The sequence below is a fragment of the Haliotis rufescens genome, unplaced genomic scaffold (assembly GCF_023055435.1).
Source record: "Haliotis rufescens isolate VD_foot unplaced genomic scaffold, xgHalRufe1.0.p SCAF_11, whole genome shotgun sequence".
Classification (NCBI taxonomy): domain Eukaryota; kingdom Metazoa; phylum Mollusca; class Gastropoda; order Lepetellida; family Haliotidae; genus Haliotis; species Haliotis rufescens.
In genome coordinates, this window is record NW_025963791.1 from 37801240 (window position 1) to 37813793 (window position 12554).

Sequence of the window (12554 nt, forward strand, 5' to 3'; positions counted from 1 at the left end):
TTTCATGGGTTACCAGATAAACGGGGAGAGACTTGGCAGGAGAGTGAGCAATGTGTTAGAGCTTTTATGCCTTTTTCAAAGACAAATGTGATGTTTTTGATGCTGCCAAAAAATACCTTAAAGGAAATAAAGAGTTCAGAGTGTCCGAGAACTTTACACAGAGAGTTCGTGATACGAGATCACAGTTGTTTGATTTTATGAAGCCAGCACGAGACAAAGGCAGGGTCGCTTTCCTCATCTGCTACTGATAATGTCACCCTGGAAAATCCTAACCGCAGTACTGGTATTTGTTTCTGGAACATCCATGGCTTGAAATCAAAAGTGAAGTATTCATTACATTCTGCAAACAGTGTAATATCTTCTGTTTCTTAGAAACAATGTGTACTGATGCATTAGATAGCTTGCAAAACATATTTAATGAGTATGATGTATTTGTCTGTAATGCCAAAGGATCTGCAACTAAAGGTCGGTTTTCAGGTGACATAGCTGTAAGCATAAAGACATATCTATCGTCACAGTATAAGCAAGTTTACTGTCAGTGGGATAATGCCCTTTTTTTAGATTGACAAACCCAACTTCTTCTCTGCAATTATTCCTGATATTCATCTATATTCACCCTGAACATTCTCCTGTCTATGATAATGAAGACTGAACTGAAATTGACAAGTTGGAAGAGCAGCTCTGTCAAATAATCCATGACTATGGGGAGGGGAGGACATTCATCTTATATGGTGATTTCAATGCTAGAACAGGAAGTGAAGAGGACTTTATCATGAATGATGAGACTGACTATTTACCCATTAATAAAGACTATAAATCTGATAATTTCTCTTTAACCCGTGCGTCATGTGATACACAAATCAATAATTTTGGTAGATCATTGCTAGACCTATGTAAAATATTAGGTATCCATATTGTAAATGGAAGATCTACATCTGATAGAAATGGAAATTTTACTTTTGTTTCCCATACTGGGTGTAGTACTGTTGACTACTTTATTGTATCATCTGAGGTTTTCTCTAGGGTTATTGATTTGGTGGTTCTTAACAGAACCGAGTCTGACCACTTGCCGGTTCTATGTAGTATGGAACATGTCTTCACGTCAGAGTTACAAAGTAAGCAAGCTACAGAGAACACTGTTGGTATTACCCTCACTCCTGTTCCTAAATATAGGCTTCCTATAGACAGAATACCAGCATATCAAGAATATGTTTTCAGCAGAGAAAGTAGCCGAATGTTTGACGATTTTATTTCTGTTTTGTAAACTGACATAAACGCTGCAGTTAGGAAATTAGCTGATATACTTATCTACTGTGGGTAAAAGGCGGGGGCAGTCTGTAGATGGTCTAGAAATAAAACCTCTGAAGAGCAACCGTTATGGTTTGATGCAGAGTGCTGTCAACTTAAATCTACGAAACACATGCTACTAAATCGTTTCAGATCATTCAAGAGTGACTCAAACTTAAAAGACTATTTATGTGCAAAAACTGAATTCAGAAAGAAGTGTAAAACTAAACAAAATGAGTATAAAATATATATGAGTAAAAAATTAACCGAGGCTGCAAATATGAGTGATTGTAAAGAGTTCTGGAATACTATAAAGCACTATTTGAGAAGTACGCACGACAATGTGATATAACCCCTGACACTTGGTTTAGATATTTTAAGAATTTATTAAATCCAGATTTTAACAGAGATGTTAATGAATTTGATAAATCAGTTCAGGAATTTTTAGATTCCCATTCATGTCAACATTGTAATTCTATGCCTTTTACTGACCAGCTCTTATCAGGTGAAATTACTGAAAAGGAAATTAAACAAGCTTTAAATGAGTTAAAAGTGGGTAAAGCAGCCGGTGAGAATGGTATACCCCCTGAATATCTGAAAAGTATAACAAATTTCATAAACCCTTATCTTTTTTCCTGAAAAATAAATATGTATCTGTACTTCAGGATAGATCTTTGAGAAGATCTTTGTGTAAATTACGTATATCATTACATAATGTTAATGTTAATGTTAATAATCTCAGAAAGAAAAATGTACAAGATAAAGAAAGTAGTTTATGCCGTTGTTGTAATGAAGGCTATGTTGAGGATGAGTTTCATGTACTTCTCCTTTGTAAATATTATCAGTTTCTTAGAAATAGATACCTCCCTATGATTTCAACTATGTACAAAGATGAAAAACTGATGAAAAATTTGTTGAACTCCCGCAATGCTAATACAATATCATCTCTGTCAATATTCCTGAAGAAGATTTTTGAAATTAGACGTTAATATTATATGTAAACTTATTATTACCTACACGTTACTGTACAATGTTGATACAAAAAAAACCACTTCTGTACTATAGGTCATATGGCCTAAAATATTGAATAAACTTCTGTCTGTCTGTCATTGTGCATTCAACTATAAACATCAAGTTACAGGTATTTCATTTCCTACCAAGAACAAAGCTGATTGACTATCAACTGAGTCCAGCATTACTGCCATCAAGGAATTTACACATATTGACGACATGACATATTTTACTTTTCGATGTTGTTGATACTTGTACTAGATTTCCTATTTATAAAACGGTTACCAAGATGTTGATCAGGAATAATTAATTTCATATTTTGGTGATCGAAATTACTACAACCTACAAAAGTGATACCTATAGTGGAAAAGTGCGCATTACTTAGTGTTGAAAATACTCCTAAAATGTTATAGAAGATTCAACATACATTAAACAATAACTTAACAATGAACCAACGCGTGTAGTTGAAACCATACAATGTTCAAGAAATCTAAGACAATAATCATGAAATACATTCAACATATTTGAAAACAACCATTGAACCAATCTGATACAATAATCATAATACACATTCAACATTTATGAAAACAACCATTGAAACAACGCATGAAAGGTCTTAAAACAGAATTGAAGAATTAATGAGCCTGAAAGGATTACGGTTTTGGGGTGTCTATTTTTGGTTTGTTCTCACTTTGCCAGCAGATTATATGGATTAAGTAAGTCTAACTAAATCTAATCCGCATTAGCCGGATTACGGCAGATAAGCAATCACGCATGACTAGAGACAGGCGTTTACTAATTAGCTGATATGAACCATGTTCACGTAACTTAAGGTGAATGTTAGTGATATGAGTTCACGTGTCAAAATGTTTAATATATAGTGTTTAATCAAAATTAATTAGAATAAAGTGAGTGAACACTATTAGTGAAGCATGTATATTATTTCATCATTATGGCCGGGCCGGGCCCGTGTGCGAAATACGCATCAGTCGGAAAGCGCACGTTAAATCTCCAAAGTAAGTAAGTAAGTATTTCATCATTACTTCCTTGCATCATGGCGAATGTACAAGTGAATGTGCGATTTATTCCAAATAGTCGTAGTGGTCAGAACCTTTGCTAACAGGGTCATAAATTCAGCATAAAGAGTAGGAGAGGAGAGAAGGTGCACTGGAGCCAAAGAACTCCCTCCTCTTCCTCTTCGACGATCTGACATCAACCTCCCTGACATGTATAAGACAACCAACAACGGCGAAGACTTCCTGCTACATCAAGACGACGATATGCTCATCTTCTCCACAACCCAAAACTTGTGCCACCTGTCTGTCGCTGAGGTCTTGTTCTGTGATGGAACGTTTAGTGCAGTCCCAGAGGTGTTCCAACAGCTTTATACTGTATGCCCTCCTGCCCAACAAGAAGCAATCAACATATCAGCGCTTCTTCACCATCCTCCAACAGAATGCTGAAGCCCGCAACCTGCACCTAAGACCAAGAACCATCTTCACTGACTTTTAGAAAGCTGTCCAGAATGCTGTAAGACATGTTTTTGACTGTGAACTGAAAGGGTGTCTCTTTCACTATCGACAGGCAGTTTGGCGCAATGTCCAGAAGTGTGGTCTGCAAAGTGCCTTTGCAAACAACCTAGATGTGAACTTGTTCGTGAGGAGAGCTTCTGCCCTACCTCTACTGAGACCTGAAGATATCGAAGATTTCTGGTTCAATGCCCTTGAAGCTGCTAACATGGCAGACCCTTCAATTTCGAAGTTGGCTGATTACGTAACTGAGCAGTGGGTGGAGAGAGAAGACAGAAATATGTGGAACCATTTTGACACGCTAGGTCCACGAACCACGAATCATGTTGAGGGGTGGCACGCAAGAATCAACAAAATGACCACCAACCATCCCAACATATAAAACATATTAAACAATAAAGATACAGTTGACCAGTCGGAGCAAACTGTGATTTCTACCCTCATCAAACGTTTGGGTAATATAAGAACAGGACAGAGCTATACCAATGACTCTGCACCTGTAAGAAACCTTGGAACGCATAAGTTGCTCGACCTCATCTGTAACTATATTACTCTTACTTCTACCTCTCACGTGTGAGCCATTTTCATGTGTTGTCACGGAAATAACATTTGAATTTCTAGTTTTATTTTATGTTTAATATGTGTATTGATACTTGTTCAATATTATTTAGTCTTATCAATAATATATATATCAAATATATGATCAAATTATCAAATATATATTTATATATATATTGTTTTTAAAAGGCTTGCATAAAGGACTCCTATCGTGAGTTGTACCGTAGTAGTTCCTAAATATAAATTCGACAAGGGGATACAGGTATATGAACATGTGGATGCAGATATGCATAATTGTATAAAAATAAAGATAAATAGTGTTAATAATGTTATATAGCAGTGAAAATTATTGTTAAACAATGATTGTAACTGTATTATATTGTTTCTGTTGAGATTCAGTAGAACTTCATTGCATTGTATATGGACAATGATTAGTTTCCAGGAATGTCATATAATTTAATGTAAGCAGTGGGATTTATTATATTTAGAAGCTCGAGTGATCTGTAAACTTCCGGAATAGTATGGATGGATTTCAATCGTTATAGAAACATGTGGAATATTCAGTGATGTTCTTGTGACACTGGACTGGTCAAGCACTGAATGGAAAGTGTTGGAAGCTGGTTAGACTACAGACATAAGTGGAGCGGGCACGTGCCTGTCATTTCACATTTCATAAGACATTTTATCTGACATTACATTAAGACCAGCTTTCGTGTGAAGGTGTTCCGCCCAGGTGTATCTCGGAATCTTGAACACTGTGGCGACCAGGTGATAACTAATCTTGTCATTGTCATGTTCACTTCTCTCACATTTTATACTGCCATTGATTGAGTATGGTTTAACGCCGCTTTTAGCAATAGTCCAGCAATATCACGGCGGGGGACACCAGAAATGGGCTTCACATCAATAGTTTGAATACAGAATGAGTATGCTATGCTCATTTATCACAGACAACTATATTATAATGAGGGATGACGGAAGATTGGATTCAATTAGGCTAATTCAGAAAATATAAAATTAATTTAAATCTGTACAGGGACCATTGTTTGAATCACATTCAAAACCTTTCCGCTGCTATATTCACTAAAAACATGATGCTATATAAACTGAGGGGAATCTGTTTTTCGTAATTCAAAATTGAAAGAGTTGTTAAATGGATTATGTCTGTTCAACCATCACCCTTTCCTGCAACAATTTATAACAAATAATCTGTGGCTGGTTTATTTTGTGAAGACTTGGTTAAGAAATTAAATTGCAACGACATGACCTCTACCAGGTTTAAAACGTTGTAATTTTTTATCAAAGAAAGCAACTATATTGAATTTTAGGGATAACATGTCTAAGATACCCATCAGCAGTTGTATATTAAGCTTCTTTTTTATATTAATTTCTAAAAGTTTTAAATCAAATTATATTTAAAAGAATATAACAATGTAGAGGTACGCGCCAGTACAGTTCATGTTTTGGATATATACATATCGCTAACTTTAGACATTTTCAATTGAAAATCTAACATATGATAAAATCAAATGAGAGATATAGTTTCCTCTGCTCCTCAGTTTGGAAATGAGCTCTTAAAAAGCAAGAAACGTAACACCACGATTCTCCTATCACACATACAAATCCCGTAAATCGATTTCATGACTATACATTAACATGTAGGGCAAAAAATTCGAGGATCTGTAGCTCAGTATATTTCTTTTGAATCTTTGCAATATCAGATCATAAAGGTCATATTGAAAATGTAAACGCGAAAATGAAACACACACAGAACTAAGTAAAGATGCAATATATATTATATTTCAAAAGACAAGATGCAGGGATTGCTTTGTGATGAAAACAAAATACATCATGGATATATCTGCGAAGATAATCACCAGGTATAAATCAACAGTGAAATTCAATGCACAGTTTTTTTCCTGGGACCATACATACACGTCTGACATCACAAACCAAGAGGTTTTAGAGAGGTGACGTAAAATTGAAGTAATACGGGGATACGTGAAGATCGGGCGTCAAAGTAGGGTCACAAAACAAAATACGGCATACCACATACATACAATATATCAACTTTTATTATGATACTTTTAAATGCAGTCATGGATGAATAATGATACAAAATGAATGTTCAAAATAAATGATAATGTTATGAAACCCGATCAAAATTTTGTGGACGGCTTAAAGTTTGATTCTTCACACACAGTGTCAGCTTCAATATCTTTGCGCTGTGCTTGCATTAAATTATTAAAATATACACGTATGTATATGAAGGTTATGAGATTGCACCGGCCTTCACAAACGTCAACTAAATAAACCGTGAATAAAACCTATAGTTGCAGAATCCATAAAGTAAACCAAGTCATAATGTAACCATACTATGCAAAGTGAACGACAGATACAACTATTTGGAAAGGGTCTGGGCGAAATTGATGGTAAAGGATAACATTGGCAACAGTTATTGTAGAATCTCCCACATGACACGAGGATGTTATATAAGACTACCTACAATGTACATCATCAGTATGATCACATTCAATACACTTACAATAACTGAACTCATGTCCCCTAAACTGAGTTTTCTTCTTAAATAGTACATTGAAAAGATATTGAGTCAAGCGTTATGATCCGAAACACAACGACAAACGATGGCTTAAACAGCGGCTCGAGGCGTGTCGCGTCACGCCGAAGGCCCGGATACGGTTCCCGACATGGGTACAATGTGTTTAGCCAGTTTATGGTGTCCCCCGCCGTGATATTGCTGGAATATTGCTAAAAGCAGCCTGAAACCATACTCACTCACTCTAAGTCTTTTGTCAGCTTCTCCTTTGCCTCTTCGTCCAACTTGTTTCGTGTCGGCTACATTCTCCACGTATTGGTATTGTTTGATGTCCTCAGGATAAGTTTAATGTATCGTTAAATATATCAGGTAAGGGTAGAGAGCCTGATGTTTATTCTTGCTACATATACAAAATATGTTTCTCAAAACGCTTACAATGGGCATATTGTGCATAACACATCTCATGATTTTGCCTACAAGCCATGAACGGCCGAAACGACACAATGTGACCCGATGCAACAGCTCTGTTTTGAACATTCTAGCTGTTCTCGACCACAAAACACGTGTGCCCAAGGTAACCGTGCTTATGTTAACCTTAATACCTCGATTATCGGCCGAAAGATATTCCATTGGGAGAGGGAGAGCATAATACAGCGAGAGCAGTGAGAGTATGCGACGGATTGAATTATCTGTCCTACATAGCAGATATCTGCCTCTCTCTCATATATCAGACGGATACCAGATTCCCGTGCCCTTTATAAAGCCTTTATCAAGACCGGAAATAATTATGATGTCTCGTAAGAGGAAGCGGGGGAGATGGGACTGTGGCTAACTTCGTAGTCGTGTTAGTGATGACTGACATTCTCACGGTCCATGTGTATCATACCGAGGGGCTGGCCATTTATTATATATTCGGATCACCGAAGACTGTTACATTTCTTCATGACCCCCTCCCAACAATAAATGGATAGATATTCAAATTTATCACTTTTATTTGAAAAACATAGAACTCATTTTTTTGTGCCCGCCCCGTCCTTCTCTGGAATAACGTTTCGACCCTCCCTTCTTCATCCACCCCCTTAATCTCCCCCGCCCCCCTCCCCCTATAATAAATGTCCAGTCCTTGATCTTACGCTCAGATCTGAAGACCGATGTATTCTATAACAAAGGCTTTATTACCATCTGGAACCGCCTCCGTGTTCTAGTGGATATAGCGTCTGCACAGAGAGCAGAAGGACGGTGGTTCGAATCCCGACCGCGTCACTCCACAATACGTTAAATAAGTACTTGTTGTTACCCTGCATGACGTTAGACTTTAAGAGGATAAAACATGGACAGTTCTACTCGGAGTCATTATACTGTGTCGGAGTGGGTATCCGTGTTAAACTGCGGCATGTATACCCGTGGACTAGCACTTTAAAACCGGCATAAGTCAGAAACCGTACAAGCATATGTATCGTACGTGGTAGTTATTATTACTCAGGTATTTAGTAAATAAAGCGACCAAACCCTTCCCATATCCAATAGAAATCCATTGTACGAGTCAGACCATATCATAAGCATGTGTTTATGAATCACTATCAAATAGTAATGATACCAGATAATAATACATTTTTTTAGGTTTGATTAACTAATACAAAAAGACATGTTGTGCCAGTAGGTGGATTCTCGCTTTGGTGCAGTTAGAAACTATGCTTTGATGTTAGCAACTGAAAGAAGGTTAATAAGCTTTTGCCCGTCTATGTGCTCTTTAGGTTTCCATCTGGTGTCACTGTGATGTCAGTCTATGCCATCTGTGTTACCTTTCACTGGCTGTCAAACTTGATTGATAACAGCGTGGGTCAGATCCAAATTAATAAAATTAATATACATTGAATTTCTTAAAGCTTTAATTTGGAAACATGTCTCAAAATTCAGTCATGATCATTTTCTTGGTTTTAACTCCTTCCGACTTGTGTTACATGTTTGAATCTATCCATAGTTGTCGGCTTCCTATAACATAACACGTTTCCAATCCGAGTTGAGAAGGACTACAACATGCAGCCCACTGTGGTTTCGGGTCCCGTCTCTGGCTTTCAGTCACGACCGGTTCTGTCTTTGGCTATCAATGTCTTCCCGAGATGTCTTCCTGGTTGTTCAAGGTCTCAACTGACTACCTGTTTCTAAGTGGCTGTTTTGGTCCAACCTTTGGATTCCGAAGCCTTGATATTAAGCCGTAGATGAAACAGTCTGTTTACAATGTACCCCTACAGGAGGGCAGTTCAATAACGTACAACTACAATCACTTCACTCGGGTGATCTTTAAGCAACTGCACCAACCAGCCTGACCAGTGTGGCATGATGGACATAGCATTTATGTCCAGGGCGAGTGATCATATACCAATTCTTAGTTGTCCAGAACAAAATCATACAATGTACTGATTTTGCAATGTCTAACTTAAACTATACCTTCGACAAATGGTAATTAACATATATCCGTCAGGCAACCTCTAAAGTATAAACATCTATTTTCCGGATTCATTATGCAAGTTATAAATCTTAGTTGCCAGAATTCACTGTCTGTACGTTCGAATCCCAGACCTCGAGTGTGGTTCCTGCCAGAACCATGGCACAATGTAGTATCCTCCATTTGCCTCGTGACGTGAGGTTACTGAAATACTCAGTACCATACGTGTACCTAATGTTCTTTCATAAACATAGCTATGCTATTTCGAAGCTATTTATTTTTGTCAGCATGAAACAAAAATTATAATGTGCAGTGAGAATTACTAAACATAACTATAGCCGTGCCGCTATAGGTGATATGTTCAAATAACTTACTGTCATAACTGCTTTCGGGCGTCAAGTGCGACACTACTACAGTTACTGAAAGTATTGCCGTTCCTGGTCATCATGGTCAATTACGCCATGACTTTGCAACTCGCCTTGTCAGCATCGGTTCAGCTCCGTCAAGGAGTGATTGGTCTAAAGACGATTACTCCAAGTTGTCTCCAACAGCATTCATACTCGCATAATAGAGAAACGCAACACCAGCTATATACTCACATAGTTTACTTACTCTCAGTCCATCTATCAATACACGACAGGATCAGACCGACCAGGCACGTCACTAAATGAGGAGAACTTAGATCGATCGGGATTCGACTCGATCGATTGCAAACCACGCTCTCCTCTTCTGATGTTAAAGGTATCATTTTATAATGTTCGGGCCTGGCCTGTCTTTGTCACATGTCACAATACCTCATTTTCATTCGTCAAAAGTTAGGTCTGACCATGAACTCATGTGTGTCGTAATCGGAAAAATACCGAAGCCTACGTGCCAGATTGATCATCATGATAAATGTGAAATATCTTTTATCTAGTAATTCCTTTCGGACTAAAAGTACTCTTAATATGCAATGTCCAGAATACTCTTGTGATAAATGTGAAATGTCTTTTATCTATTAATTCCTTTCAATCTAAAAGTTCTCTGTCACAAACTTTGTATATCTAATGCAACTCACCATTGCAGCTATAAACGGTTTTATTTGTTACCATTTTCTAATGTTTTTTAGACGTATTTTAACCTTATAACAGTACTTACTGTAGCATTATTTCATACAGTCACTGTTATGTACATGTTGCATTCAGTTTGGCCGCGTGTCTAGGAAGAGACACTTGCCCCATTGCCTGGTTCGTATGGTCGTGAGACGCTGTAAACCGTGCCATTGGGAACCTGAGACATTGCATCTGGGGTAGAATAGGTCTTCAGCAACCCATGCTTGCCGTGAAAGGCGACTATGTTTGTTGATAGAGGCAACTAACGGGATCGGGTGGTCAGGCTCGCTGACTTGGTTGATACATGTCATCGTATCCCAATTGCGTGGATCGATACTCATGATGTCAATCACTGGATTGTCTGGTCCAGACTCGATTATTTACAGACCGCCATCATACAGCTGGAATATTGCTGAGTGCAGCGTTAAACAACTGAGAACGTGCTGTCTCAATGTATTTTTATCCTTAAAGTAGAATGGAAGAATTGAGAATAAATGATGACATCAGAGTTGCTAGCGTTCCAGGATTCATTCAGGTGCAGTGTGTTTAATAATCATTTCAATTCAATTAGTCATATATACATATCTAGTAATCATAAATTATATTGTTACAAATGATTGTCATAATGTCGTGATTTCTTATGATTTAACTACTCATGATTAGCAGAATATAAATCAATAAAGAATTCGCTTCAGTCTTATAAACATATCAAATAATCACACATTACATTATACACAAATCAATCAGAATGGAACTTTAGATAACGGTACAATAACTAAGACAACACATATGATTCACAATGCCAATGTTAGCTTGAAATAATGCAACATTAAAGAGACGCAATTGTAGATGTATTACGGCAATGCAGTTTCCCGCATTACCGTAGTTCTTCTAATATACAAGTGTTATTAGTAACTATATGCAGAGCTCGCACACGATGGTCACGTGGTCTCGTGTATGGCGGCTGTTATAAATCTGCTCTGAGAAAAAAATTCTGGATACCGGACTTCGGGATTGTTTTGGACACGTTTTTGTGGTGAATATACCCGTTTATTGTACACTCTAACGTATCAGAGGATGTGGGTATCAATATTGTTGCATGGAGGGTTAAAAAAGGATGTCTCAATCCTCACCACACTCGTCCACATGGTATGCACCCCGGTATAACACTACCCAAGGGGACACGTCTCGGGCTGAGATTTTTGCTATTGACTACGACACTCTTGCTCGTCGCCGGGGATGTCGAATCTAACCCAGGGCCTCCCAAATCCGTTCCTGATAGAATGCAAACTTGACTATCAATCCAAAATGTTTCTGGTAATTGCATATCTGGAGAACAACAGCAGACCACCCTGAATGACCACGCTATACAGACCACCTCGCTACAGGGACAGGTGATGAGCATGAGCGACAAGCTTGATAGGTTTGCTCAGGACTGCAATCAGCGCCTCGTGTCTCTACAGGAGGAAAATGTCTCTCTTAGAGAGTTGCCGAACTAGAATTAAAAACTGATCAGACAGAAGCACAATCTCGAGGGTCTAATCTTATGTTTCATGGGTTACCAGATAAACGGGGAGAGACTTGGCAGGAGAGTGAGCAATGTGTTAGAGCTTTTATGCCTTTTTCAAAGACAAATGTGATGTTTTTGATACTGCCAAAAAATACCTTAAAGGAAATAAAGAGTTCAGAGTGTCCGAGGACTTTACACAGAGAGTTCGTGATACGAGATCACAGTTGTTTGATTTTATGAAGCCAGCACGAGACAAAGGCAGGGTCGCTTTCCTCAATTATGACAAACTTGTAATTGACGGGAAAGTTTTTGTCTATGATGAAGAAAATCATAATATTAAACAAATAGGTCAAAGACGTGGGTGGGTCTCCCGAGATATACACCGACTTTCTGAATCGTCTCATGTGGCGTCTGATTCGACTCAATAGGATTCCGGCTATGACTTCAGTACTTACAGAAATTCCTCTATTCAATCTGACTTTAATGTGATTGACAACCTGAGATGCCACAATATTACCTTCCACACATCCTCGGATTCATTACCAGTGGTAAATACATATCCGCC